A 13,613-nucleotide genomic window follows, 5' to 3' on the forward strand; every position below is an offset into this window, starting at 1 on the left:
GTTCTGAAAAATATTTCCGAAAAGATGACCTCAAACCGCGGAGGTGATTGATCATTTCGTCTTCTACTTGCGTTGGCAACATTTCCCCAGAGGATTCCAAAAACGCTACCAGTGTAGGAAAATGATTATAGTTTTTATTTATTATACGTGGTTAATATTATATAATTTATATAATGGTGCCCGGTGGCATAGGGGTACAGGCTCTCGTCTACCAATCTCAAGGTTGTGGGTTCGAATCCTACACCTGGCATTTCATTAGCCGACTATTTTTATTAAAATAAAAATAGTTTGGGTACCTAAGTCGACTCAGCCTTAGTCATGGCCGGAACAGCGATTTTTTAATAACAGGTACAAGCTGTTCCAGTTGCAAAAGATACCTGTTCCAAAAAACCTGTTCCAGTTCCAAACTGTTCCAAAACGAAAATTAATACCGTACTTGCGTCGTTCTGTTTCGGTTGCTATTTTTCTTATTAAATTTATATAAAAGAATATTTTTTGCTTAAATAATGAGAACTACTGGGGATTTTTCTGTTTTCTCTAAATTTAATCTACTATCTATGTTGCTATATTACCAAGATATAATGTTTTTTTAACTAAAAATTAAAAAAAACTATAAAATTTTCGAAAAATATAAACTTTTCAAAAACATGTTTTCCCGAAAAAAACTCATGAGAATCGAAATATACAACCCCTAAAAATATGTGCATTTATTTAAGATCCACCCTGTATAAGCACTAATGAATAAGATTTTTAATATGAAGATTTTTAATTTTGTTATATACTTAAAAAGTAAATTCTTGGAAGAGTTTAATTTTTTTTTTAATATCTACTATATTAATTATACAAAACAATAACCGACTGTTCTTACACTGTATTTTTCAAAAAAAACTAGAATGCGATAATTATATTGCATTTGGCAACATCGCCAGCATTTTTTTTTATAATAAAAAATGTGCCTTGCCTATTCTGTTTCTGTTTACATTAAAAAAATAAAATATTTAAAAAAATTATTATAAATTTAAAATTTATAATAAGAGTTTAGTTGAATTTTAATTAAATATTTTAAATAACGGCAACAGCCACACTTGTTTTTTACGCCCCTGTATCCCGATAACAGATAACACCTGAACGGTCGCGTCCGCTAGACTTGATTATCAACTCAAACCAGTTCTTTTTACTTAACTGTTTCAAACAGTTCCAAGTTCCTAACTGTTCCAAGCCCTAAACTGTTCCAGGTCGCAAACTGTTCCAAATCTCAAACAGTTCCAAGTCCCTAACTGTTCCAAGCCCTAAACTGTTCAGGTTGGGACTTGAAACAGTTTAGGGCTTGGAACAGTTTAGCGCTTGGAACAGTTAGGAACTTGGAACTGTTTGGGATTTGGAACAGTTAAGTAAAAAGAACTAGTTTCAGTTGAGAAACGAGGTAGTATATCGCTTTACGCGGTCGCTTGGCGTTATATTATCGAGATTGAGTGCGAGTGCACTAATATAGTGCGTAGATGTAAAAAAAAACAAGGGTGACGGTTTTCGCAGCGTTGCCGATATTTGATATATTTAATTAAAATTCAACTAAATTTTTATTATAAATTTTAAATAGGAAATCAATATTTAAAAATACAGAAAGAAAAGAATATCTAATATTTACTATTTTATATATGTAAAATAGTAAAATACATGTATAAAATAAAAATAACTTACATTCCTAGATAATAAAAACAAGCGGTTCCTTTGTCGGTATGTATACATTTTTTACGCCGGGTTTTTTTTAATGTAAACAGAATAGGCGAAGAGAATTTCTTACCATCAAAAAAACGTACTGGCGATGTTGCCAAATGCAATATAATATATAATTATCTAATTTTGAAAAATACACTATTAAGAATCTAGTATCACAAATATAGTAGATAGCATAATTTAAACAATTCCAAGAATTTATTTCTTTAAGTATTTAATTTAAGTTGCAGTGTTTTGAAACAGCTGGAACAGTTAGAACTGGAACTTGTATAGGATAGCACATAAACCTGTCCCAAGCCAGTTCCAAAACAAACCTGTTTCGAAAATAACAGATCCTGTTCCAAAGCGTCATCACTACTTAGCCTTAAATGAGTACTTGGGATTCACATTCCTGAGGTAATAATAGGCGGTTGAAGCGTAGTGCTAGCCACATTAGCTTCCTTGTATACCGAACGGCTCTAGTATGGCAAGTTGTACTTTTCTACTCCCAAGGCGTTAAACGCTATATACAGGAGCTATTATTATTATTATATTTATTATACGATTAGCCCAAAGGTCAAGTTTTTTTTTAATAGCTATTATTTTATCTTCAACAGCAGTAAATTATATCTAATATACAGGGTCCGGTAATAGTGCGTCAGGCATCTGTAGCTCCTAGAATAAAAAACTTGGAAATTTTGTTTAAGTGCAAACCTAAAGTATTAAAAAGAAGTATAAAAAAGACTCGAGTCTCTTTTATACTTCTTTTTAATTTAAACCAGGTCTCTTTGAGAAGAATGGGCGCCTTCTTTAAACCCAAAGTATGTAAAAGGATGTATTTCAGGAAAATATTTTAACTTCTATAGGGTGGCTCAAAGAAGTGTGAGTGGATCGGAATGATTTTTTTAAATGGAATACCCTGTATATTATTGCATTTTTGGCTTCTGTTCAGATTACTTTACGTGATCCTAAGATGTGAGTAAATATATTTCGGTAATTTCAGAGATATTAATAAATAACCAAAAAATATTTATTCTTCAAATCTTCCTTTAAAAAAATTATTACAAATACAAGAACTGTTCTGAAATCAAAACTATATTAGGTATTTACTTTAGATGATCTATACTTACTTTGCTATAAATATCGTAAGATTACGATATTCATACAGAGAGCTCAAAATTCTACGCCAAACTTTCTAAAATATAAAATAATTTTTCTTTTTTTCTTTAATTGGAACACCCTGTATATTATTTTTTTACTAGATGGAGAATTAAAAAATTAACATTTTTTGTATTTAAAGTATTTCAATATTTTTAATGGTTCTGTACATACTTTTTTACACTTTAAAAAATTCCCAAATTGCTTATTGTAGGAGCTACAGATGCCCGACGTACTATTGCCAGACCCTGTATGCTTATGTTTTTTCAGTGCTTCTTGAAATTGTTTTTGGACTAGTTTACAATGAAGACAGTCGAAAGAATATATCTGCAAGCGGTCCCACTTGCTGACGCACGCTCGCCATGCCAAGCGTAACGATTACGAGACTTGCTGACATTTGGTTATTAATTCAAATGTTCATAGATAAGACGGCGGATCGCCATAAACATACTCGCGGACCCCCAGGGGTCCGCGGACCACAAGTTAAGAAATGCTGCCCTAGCTATACAGAAACAACAGTAAGTTAAGGCACAGATTGGGACGCATGCCACGCAACCCACGCAAGGCAAGTTTTTGTAACACAAGCAAGTTAATACCTGTCCGCAAATTGAGACGCAGCGCAACACAGGCCACGAATGTGTTATGTTATGTAAGGCGCACATTGGGACGCATGCCAAACAAACGACGCAAGGCATTTCTCGAGGCAATCCGCGCAAGTTGACCGTGTGCTATGTCAGAAGCACATAGAGCCGCACAAGCCAGACGCTCACACGCACAAATCTTATTAGATTATTTCTTAGATTTAGTTTGTTTCTAGAAAAGGCAAAAAGCACAATGTCGGCAGTTTCTGAAATATAATATTTACTAGATCTAGTGAGTCAGATTCGGAGGAAGAGTGGGAAACAGAAGTTCTGCTATACGTTGTGAAAAAACGCCGAAAATCTTTTTGGATGAGCAATTACATGAAAAACTTCCTTTGCAATAGTTGCCCAGATATCCTTCAGTTTAGATTTCATGTATGAAAAGTGGTTAGTGTCATACAGCACTGGAAAGTTCCGAACAGCCTCTGTTATTTTGTCCGGCATCTTGAAAACTGCATGTAAATGTGCCGCACGCACAAGGAAATCTGTGTCTCGACTACAAAGTGACGCACAACTAACTCAACACATTCGTGGCCTGTGTTGCGCTGCGTCTCAATTTGCGGACAGGTATTAACTTGCTTGTGTTACAAAAACTTACCTTGCGCTGCCTTGCGTGGGTTGCGTGGCATGCGTCCCAATGTGCGCCTTACCTTAGTCGTGCGTCACTTTGTAGTCGAGACACAGATTTCCTTGTGCGTGCGGCACATTTATATGCAGTTTTCAAGATGCAGGAAAAAATAATAGGCTCTATGATGCTGTGGACTTCAGAAAACTGCTCTCTATTTAACCGGAAGTAGTTCGAGAAATTCACATTCGACAATTCAGATGTCAAAGCGAATTCTCCATGAGTTCGTCGTTTTTTCATGTAATTGCTCATCCAAAAAAATTTTCGGCGTTTTTTCGCATCGTATAGCAGAACTTCTGTTTCCCACTCTTCCTCGGAATCTGACTCATAAACTAAAATCTAGTAAATATTCTATTTCAAAAACTCCCGACATTGTGTACTTTGCCTTTTCCAGAAATAAACTAAACCTAAGAAATAATCTAATAAGATTTGAGCGTTTGGCTTGTGCGGCTATATGCGCTTCTGACACAGCACACGATCAACATGCGTGGGTCGCCTCATGAAATGTCATGCAACCCACGCGAGGCAGCGCAAGGCAAATTTTTGTAACACAAGCAAGTTAATACCTGTCCGCAAATTGAGACGCAGCGCAACGAATGTGTTGAGTTACTCGTGCGTCACTTTGTAGTACAGACAGAGATTTCCTTGTACGAACGGCACACTTACATGCAGTTTTCAAGATGCAGGGAAAAATAATAGAGGCTGTTCGGAACTTTCCAGAGCTGTATTTCCGTAATTGCTCATCCAAAAAGATTTTCGGCGTTTTTCACATCGTATAGCAGAACTTCTGTTTCCCGTTTTTCCTCCGAATCTGACTCAAAACTAAGATCTAGTAAATATTCTATTTCAGAAACTGCCGACATTGTGCATTTTGCCTTTTCCAGAAACAAACTAAACCTAAGAAATAATCTAATAAGATTTGTGCGTGTGAGCGTCTGGCTTGTGAGGCTATATGCGCTTTTGGCACAGCACACGGTCAACTTGCGTGGGTCGCCTCAAGAAATGCCTTACATGGGTTGCGTGGCAAGCGTCCCAATGTGCGCCTTACTTTAGGTTACATTGGGACGCATGCCACGCTACCCATACAAATACAAAAGATACAATTTAAAATAAAATTATGAACGCGATTACAAAGAACAAAAGAGGAAATATTAACGAGAGATGAGCATTTAAGCGTTTGCGCTTTTTTGACGTCTTCTGTTACGTTTTGAGGTAAAATACAGGTAAAAATGATTAAAAAAAATTAAAGAAGAAAAGGAATTGGCATTTCTCTTCTTTTCCAATGCTAACATGTGTAAATTAAACAATATCAATTAAAAGTAAATTAAAATAATATCAATTAAAAGACCTCATATAGGAAAATAAATTATATTTTTACTATAGTCATTAACAGGAAACTATTTTAAACAGGATTTTACTAACTCGAAAAGTTTTTCTTTTATTTTCATAAAATGTTTTGACAGGTAAAAACAAATTTTTTACATTACGGTTTTTTACACGTTCATCCCTTATATTAACCATTAACTAATCAAACAGTTACAGCATAAACATATGACAAATTAACTGACTTAGAGCTCGAATACACTGACGGCCAGGTCGCACCGGCCAGGCCGCTGCTACCTCTAAAACCATTAAATCAAATGATACAATGCACATTAACGACCTGGCCGTTGGCTGGTCGTTGCGACCAGTAAACTGCACTAAAATAGTATTATTTTCTGCCGCTTGTTGCCGGTTTTGTTCCAATTCAATAATTTTTCAGATGAAATCCCTCAAATTCAACGCAAAATATTTAATTTTCTATAAGATATAGTGTTTTAGTGTAGTTTTTGCACACGTGCAAAAAATCCAAAGAAATAATATACAGACTGGATCAAAGGAAAACTTAACTCTAGTTCCTTTTTTTATCAAGGGTCGATTCTAGTAAAAATTCAAAACATTTTTATATAACATATTCTCTATTTATGGTTGGTATGATACCTGTTATTATACCTTCGAGTTTCGATGTTCGAAAATAAAAAAATCATATTTAAAGTTTTTCTATAACCACTTGTTATTTTTTGATTAAATTAGCTTTTTTAGTTGTATTGTAGTCGTGTACAAGGGGGACAACCGTATTTTAAATATTATATTTAATTTAATGTTTTTCAAACAGGGCCCATTAGACTATATTTTACTAGGACTAATTCAATATCCTGTACTAACACAAATACCAAGAAATAGAGTTAAAAAATTAAATATTTATGTTTTTATGTATATAAATAAGTCATAAATAAATCATTTGTTTTCAATTGTGATGTCGTCTCATTCCAATACGGAAAAATCAAACATATGTTCACCCTTAATTTGAATACATTTTTTCGAATTGGCTAACCTAGTTACAAAAGATGGTATGCTATGCTTTTATTGTTGCAATAATTAATGAAATATTAAACAAACAATTGTTGGGTAACCAGAGAGGTCGCACTACATCTCCCCTTTCAGTAGAATGAACTTTATTCTGGCCACAAATAAAGGACATTCGGCGTAAGCAAAAATTGACAAAAATAATTATGTACATGATATCCATTGGGTGTCGCTATTTTCTAAATAAACTGTTGTTTATAAACCAATATACTAACATATTAACTAGATATTATTAAAAATAATAAACATAAAAAATACGACACAAAATCTATATCTATAAAACCCATATATATAATAATAAAATATTACCTATCCTATTTACAATAATCTACCTGGTCTTGGTTAAAAAATGTAAAAATAAAAGTATAAATTAGTGTACCACTTCATAAGACTATAAATTATAAATAAATTATAAGTACATGTTCCACAATAAAATTTAAAAAAATATTTCTAAAAGAGAGATTTACACATAATATAATATGATGACTTAAAAATAACTTATCTACTAGCGATGGGAACTATCGAATGAATTAGACTATCGAATGGATAATGACTGAATGATTTCAACTATCGAATGGTTTTATTCGAATAAAATCATTCATTCATTTGTAAACTAAAGCATATGTGACAACCTCGCCGTGCGACTAAATGGTTATCGTTGAGCCACGACTACGAATGCTTTTGATAAATGCAATTTAGTATTCGTTTGATTTTTGTATGCGTCAGTGCATTATTGGTTCTTCCAAATTTTTATAACTTCGCCATATAAATACTGTGCTATTTTTGCGTTTATTAAAATAGTTAAAATACTAAAATAGTAGTTATTTTTTAATTTTATTTATGTGCAGGCGGTCAAAATTTTTCCGATAATTTGTGTGGTTTTCCGTAGTCCGATCTTTCAATTATTTAATTTTATATGGTATATGGTCTATTTTTTAATGGGAAATTTTGAGAAGTAGCAATTTTTAAGAGAGATGAGATGAACTTACAATTAATTTTAAAAATACATATTTGTATTTTAGATGTTTTAATAATATGAATTAGTTGAACTTAATAATTATATTTAAGTAATGTGGTTAAATAAATGGTTATCGAACTCAAACTATGGGGTGAGAAAATTAAAATGAAAGTTTTACATGTGCCAATTTAAAAAAAAAGTTAACGATGTTTGTATTTTGTTTATGCTAATTCTCTTACATGTAGTTTTTTGCGAAGAAATATTTCATTTATTTTTTAAAGTAAATGCCAGTAAAAGTAAATATAATTTTTAAATAGAAATATGAAGCACCTAATATAAATAATTTTGATTTCTAATTTTTTATTTATATTTTCGTTCCATTACACTGCATGATTAGAAAATTAATAAATGTTTATATTTCATGATTTTAAAATTTGTTGTTAATATAACAAATTAGTTCTGTAATTATTATTATTCAATAAACCAACGTTGCCAAAAAATTTAGAGACTATATTATTTTTAAATAGGATCTAATATAAATAATTTTGACATCTAATTTGTTGTTTATATTTTGCTAATACTTAAAAAAAATATTTATATTAAATCATTTTAAATTTTGTTGTTAATAGGTATAACAAATTATTACTGTTATTATTATTTATTAAACCAGTCTTTGCTTAAAAACATTAAAAATCATTTTCTTACATCCAAAATAACAAGTATTATTGCAGTGTAACAACAGGATATTAATAAAAAAAAATTCAGAATATATAGACATACTATCCCTAACTAACTAAAGCCAAACAATAATATTCTTTGCTAATATCAACTAATACCAAAATATGGCAACAGCGCCCTTCATAATGTATTTTCTGTGTAAATACTAGCACCTCAATAAAAAAAATAATGTGTCGTTATCTATATCTGACTCCGCAAAAAATCAAAGATGCCGGCTTCTTTCATAGCATTGCCACCGACCGCTGTGGGTTCCTCGAAAGAAACCTCTACGTCGCCGGGCGACAACTAAAATTCAGTTAATATTTTATTATAATCGATCCTGACGAATAAATGAATTTCATAAATGAATGAATTTTATAAATGAATGGTTTTTGCTGCCGAATTACTAGAATACAATATTTCAAGGCAGATGACGGATCTATTCGATAATTTTCATTCGAATAATTTTCAACGAATGTTTTCTTACTATCGAATTATTCGAATGAATTGCAACTATCGAATGTTTCGATAGTATTCATTCGATAGTTCCCACTACTATTATCTACCTCAGCATTTCTATACTGACCTAATTTAACTATTTTTATACAGTCGCGAGATTTTTGTCTATGCTATGAAATTCTTAGAAATACGAATAAAGTTTTGCTAATTGTTATAGTAACGAACGCACTCTGTTTTTATGCACTTTCATTTGCTTTCCGTTTGTTTCAGCGCAATCTTTGATTACACAATTTACACCTTCAATACTAATAATTGAGTAGGGACCCTTATACCAAGGATCAAATTTGGTTCTATTTTCGTTAGACATCACCAAACCGCCTGGTTTAAAATTAGGTTTATTTGAAAGTTTGTCATAAATTACTTTACGGTTTTGTTTAGCTTTGAAAATGAATTCGTGCGCACGTTTATTGGCTAATTGCATTCTATATTTTACTTCATGATAGTAAGCGTCTAAGTCATATACAGGATCTACAGTATCACCTGAAAGTGTTTCAGAAATCATTGCCTTCCGTCCGAATACCAGTTCAAACGGTGAAAAATCATGAGAGATGCTGGGCGTTGTGTTATAACAGAAACTGTAATATTGTACCCAGTCATCCGAGTCAGATTTTGCATCATTTATATACATTCTGAGGTACTCATTCAGAACTCTATGATTTCTTTCACATCCTCCTATCGTTTGACTATGGTAAGGAGTTGAAAATTTTTGACCTATGTTGAGCATTTTAGTTAGATTTGCAAAAATTTCATTTTTGTATTCGGTGCCTAAATCTGTTCTTATTTCCTTCATTGAACCATTAATAAGTATGAAATGATCCATTATAGCTCTTGCTACTGTTACGGCCCCTTTATTGGGTATAGGAATTATGACTATGTACTTGGTTAATTCACATTGAATTGTGACTGCATTTACATTATTTTTTGATGTTTTCATAAAAGGACCTACTGTGTCGATTGATGTGATGTCAAATGCTTTTTGAGGAATAGGGGTTATTACCATTGGCTCTTCGTTTTTCACTCTGCTTTTATTTAATTGGCACTTATGGCAGTTTTTAATGTATACAGCAACTTCTTTCGACATACCTTTACTTCTATAATTGACTCTTAACTTTTTAAGTAGTTTTTTCTGTCCACAGTGTCCACCAATTAATGGATCATCGTGATATTTTTGTATTAAAGCGAGTTTCTCATCTTATTTTTAATAACTTGTGGTTCCTTAAACAACAAAATGTTTATCTTTTTTAATTTTTCTCCAACCAATTTCCAATTTTCCAATAAAAAACAATTTCTTTTAATACATTTATTGTGCACATTTGAAAAATTTGGTCATTTAATTTTAACTTTAAACTTTTAATATTATGATCATTAGCCATTGATTCAAGCTTAGGCAATACTTCCTCTAGAGAAAAATTACCATTGATGATCAGAATGTTTTTTTTTTTTTAATCTCATTATTATCCTAAGATATAATGACTTAATTTCAAAACTTACTAAAGTAAATTAAGTATACTGCTATTGTCTAAGGTTTCGTAAATTTTAGGTAGAATAAGTATTTTATTTTGCGAAGAGTCATATGTGTCAGAGTTTTTATTTTCATGTTTTTTAGTCATTGACCTTGTTACAGCTAGTATTTTAGCCGATTGATTAGAAATTTGTTTTAAATCAGATGTTGTTATTCTTGACAGTGCGTCCGCACCTACATTGTTTTTCCCTTTGATATACTCGACTTCAAAATCATATTCCTCTAAATCGAGTCTCATGCGAGTTAACTTTGATGAAGGATTTTTGATCGAAAATAAATATACTAGCTGCTTATGACCAGATTTAACCAAAAATTTTACACCATACAAATAAGGTCTAAAATAATTTATTGCCCAGTGGATTGCCAGCAGTTCTTGTTCAATGGTTGCTTTATTGGATTCACCTTTTGTGAATGATTTTGATGCAAATGCTATAGGTAAGTCTTTACCATTAAAGTCTTGTGATAACACCGCTCTACACGCATCTTTTGATGCATCTGTTGTTACTATAAACTGTTTGTTAAAATCTGGGTATTGCAATATTTGAGGTTGGACTAGCGCAGTTTTTAACTTTTCAAAAGAATTTTGACAATCTTGTGACTAAACAAAAATTATATTTTCCCTAGTTAGCTTATTAAGCGGTTTACAAATGTTAGCAAAGTTTGGAATGAAACGACGGTAATAATTGCAAAACGCGACAAACCGTTTTACCGCATCAGCATTTGTCGGTGTAGGAAATTTGTTTATGATTTCAAACTTTGAATCGTCAGGCAAAATGCCATGACTTGTTATTTTATGGCCTAAAAATGTGACCTCCTTTTGAAAAAAATTAGACTTTTCTGGGTTAAGTTTTAAATTATATTTTCTACAAGTATAGAAAACCTTCCTCAAATTTTGCAATTGATGATTTTTTGAACAGCCTATAACAATTAGATCATCCATGTATAAGAATGCTTTTTCCGGTGTAATTTCAGCAAATGCTATCGACATCATCCTTTGGAAGCTGTTTGGGCTAACCTTTAGTCCAAATGGTAATCGAGTAAATCTATACGAGCCATTATTTGTACTGAATGTCGTGATATCCCTGGAGTTCTTTTCCAAAGAAATCTGATGGAATCCAGCTTTTAAGTCCAACGTTGAGAAATATTTTGCTCTACCTAGTTGATCAAGGATGTCATCTATTCTAGGTAAAGGAAACTTATCTGCAATTAGTTTCTTGTTTACCTGTCTGTAGTCAATGACTAATCGCCATTTATTTTGATCATCAGTTGACTTTTTAGGTACTAATAAAATCGGACTATTATATTCCGCTGTTGATGGTTCGATTATTTCATTTTCCAGCATTTTGTTGACTTGACAATTTATTTCATTTGTTTGTGAGTACGGCGTGCGATCATTTTTTTGTTCATAAAAGTTATTTTTTGTTAATTTATCAGATGGTAAACAAAAAATATCTGAAAATTCTTTACATAAATTAAAAGTATCGTTTTTTGCAAAGTCAGGGATGTTTTTGTTAAATTTTGTAATAAATTAGATTCTCTATTATTTAGTTCGGGGTTAATTGAGTAAACATAAAAATTATTTAGACTGGAAAACTGTATGTCAGCGTTTTTTATTGTGACACTTTCAAATGTATTTAAAATTCTAACTATTGGATTTAATTCTGAAACAATTGAACCAGCAATAAAAACTCTGTCGGCGATTTCAGTATTCAAAATAACAGAATCAGTCTTTAGTTGCGTGAATTTTTTAATATACCTAATGACCTCACACCTAGGTGGGATTACCAAAGATTCCTCTTCTGGACTTGAAAATATTGGCAATGTTGTTTTTTCGTTGAAAATTTGTAGTGTTAATGTCCAGTTAGCGTGATCTAATTGCCATTGATATTTCGAAATAAAGTCTCGCACTAAAATTCCGTCAGCTGGTATTGGAAAATGTTGCTCAACTATATAAAACGAGTGATTTATTGCATAATTATTAATAAAAATTTGGGTATTAGTTGTGCCTAAAGAACTTGTCGAGCCATCTGTAATACCTTTAATATTGCTTATGTTATATTTATTAATAAATTGTTTAGGCCGATATGGAATATTTTTATAGCGACCCCAGTGGACCCAGCTGGGGGTCCTGTACGTTTCCCGACTCTTCCTGAGTGTAATGCCTGACATATCTAGGAAACTGTACTCTATGATTAGGCCTAGAGTTTCCTCGACCTCTATTATATTGATCATGATAATTATGGTACTGTTGATTGGCATTTAAATACCTTTGGGTGGGTAGATTGTCGCTATTATTATTATTAGCATAGTTTCCTGAGTAGTGTCCTCTTCCGCGACTTTGATGCCCTCTATGATGCCTGTTTCCAGCTCTGTAACGCTGATATCTTGTATAAAAGATTGTGCTAGTATCTTGCGTAGTATCTCCACTAATAGTTATAAATTTAGAGATTGCTTCCTCGCAGTTGGTGAAATTACCAGCCTCCGTTATTAGTTTTACTTTCTCGGAATTTCTGTTTGTTCTTAGAGCTTTGACTGTCGTATTTGTCGTATAGGATTCAGCTACTGCTATGGGCACTCCTTCATTTATATAGGCTCTTTTCAGGGTTTCTGCTAGAGCTTCAATCTCTGTGGCATATCTTGTGGAATCTTTATGTTGCTGTTTTAAAGAAAGTATTTTTGCCGTCACCATATGAGAACTTTCTGTTTTAATGCGTGTTCGTAGTTTATTAATTATGGTATCCAGATTATCGTTATCATCAATTAAATCACGTGCTTTTCCAACCAGTCTCGTTTTCACATAGGCCACCGCATTTTTTTGGTGGTTTTCGCAATTTACGCGCAGTAAATTTAAGGCGTCTATAACGGACTGTAATTTACTTGGAGAACCATCGAATTCGTTGGGAAAAATTTTACTCGCAAAATTGAAAAATTCTGTTTTTGACATAGCCATGTTTTCAAGTTTTATTTTAGAAAGATTTTGTTCTGGGATTGTCTCTGATTCAGAGGACTCTTCTTTATCTTCAGTTTCCTCGAACTCTTTGTCAAATATTTCTAGATTTATATATTCCAAATACGAAGTTGGAACTTTGTAGGGTACTTTTAAACCCTGATATGATCTTATGACTCTATCTCTCAACGAAGTAAAAAGTTTTTTAATGTTAATTTCCTGTTCTTTATTAAGTGATGGATAAACAAATCGTACTAATTTAACAAAATTATTAAAGTACTCCAATAAATTTGCTTGGACTTCATTTTTAATTGTATCACTCTTATAGGTATTTGTTTTTTAAGAACGCGTTTTGATTCGTTTCTAACGAGATTACTTAAACTTAGTAGCTTGGCAAGGACCCCTTC

The 13,613-nt window shown here is 32.2% G+C and overlaps 1 protein-coding gene across 1 annotated transcript in view; it reads right to left on the minus strand.

Moving 5' to 3' along the window:
* Positions 1-13,613, minus strand: part of LOC115890245 (peptide-N(4)-(N-acetyl-beta-glucosaminyl)asparagine amidase) — a 29,571-nt gene that overhangs the window by 7,038 nt on the left and 8,920 nt on the right. The gene's annotated exons all lie outside the window — the stretch shown is intronic.

This window comes from Sitophilus oryzae, unplaced genomic scaffold (genome assembly GCF_002938485.1).
Source record: "Sitophilus oryzae breed Bouriz unplaced genomic scaffold, Soryzae_2.0 scaffold_860_pilon_pilon, whole genome shotgun sequence".
Lineage (NCBI taxonomy): Eukaryota > Metazoa > Arthropoda > Insecta > Coleoptera > Curculionidae > Sitophilus > Sitophilus oryzae.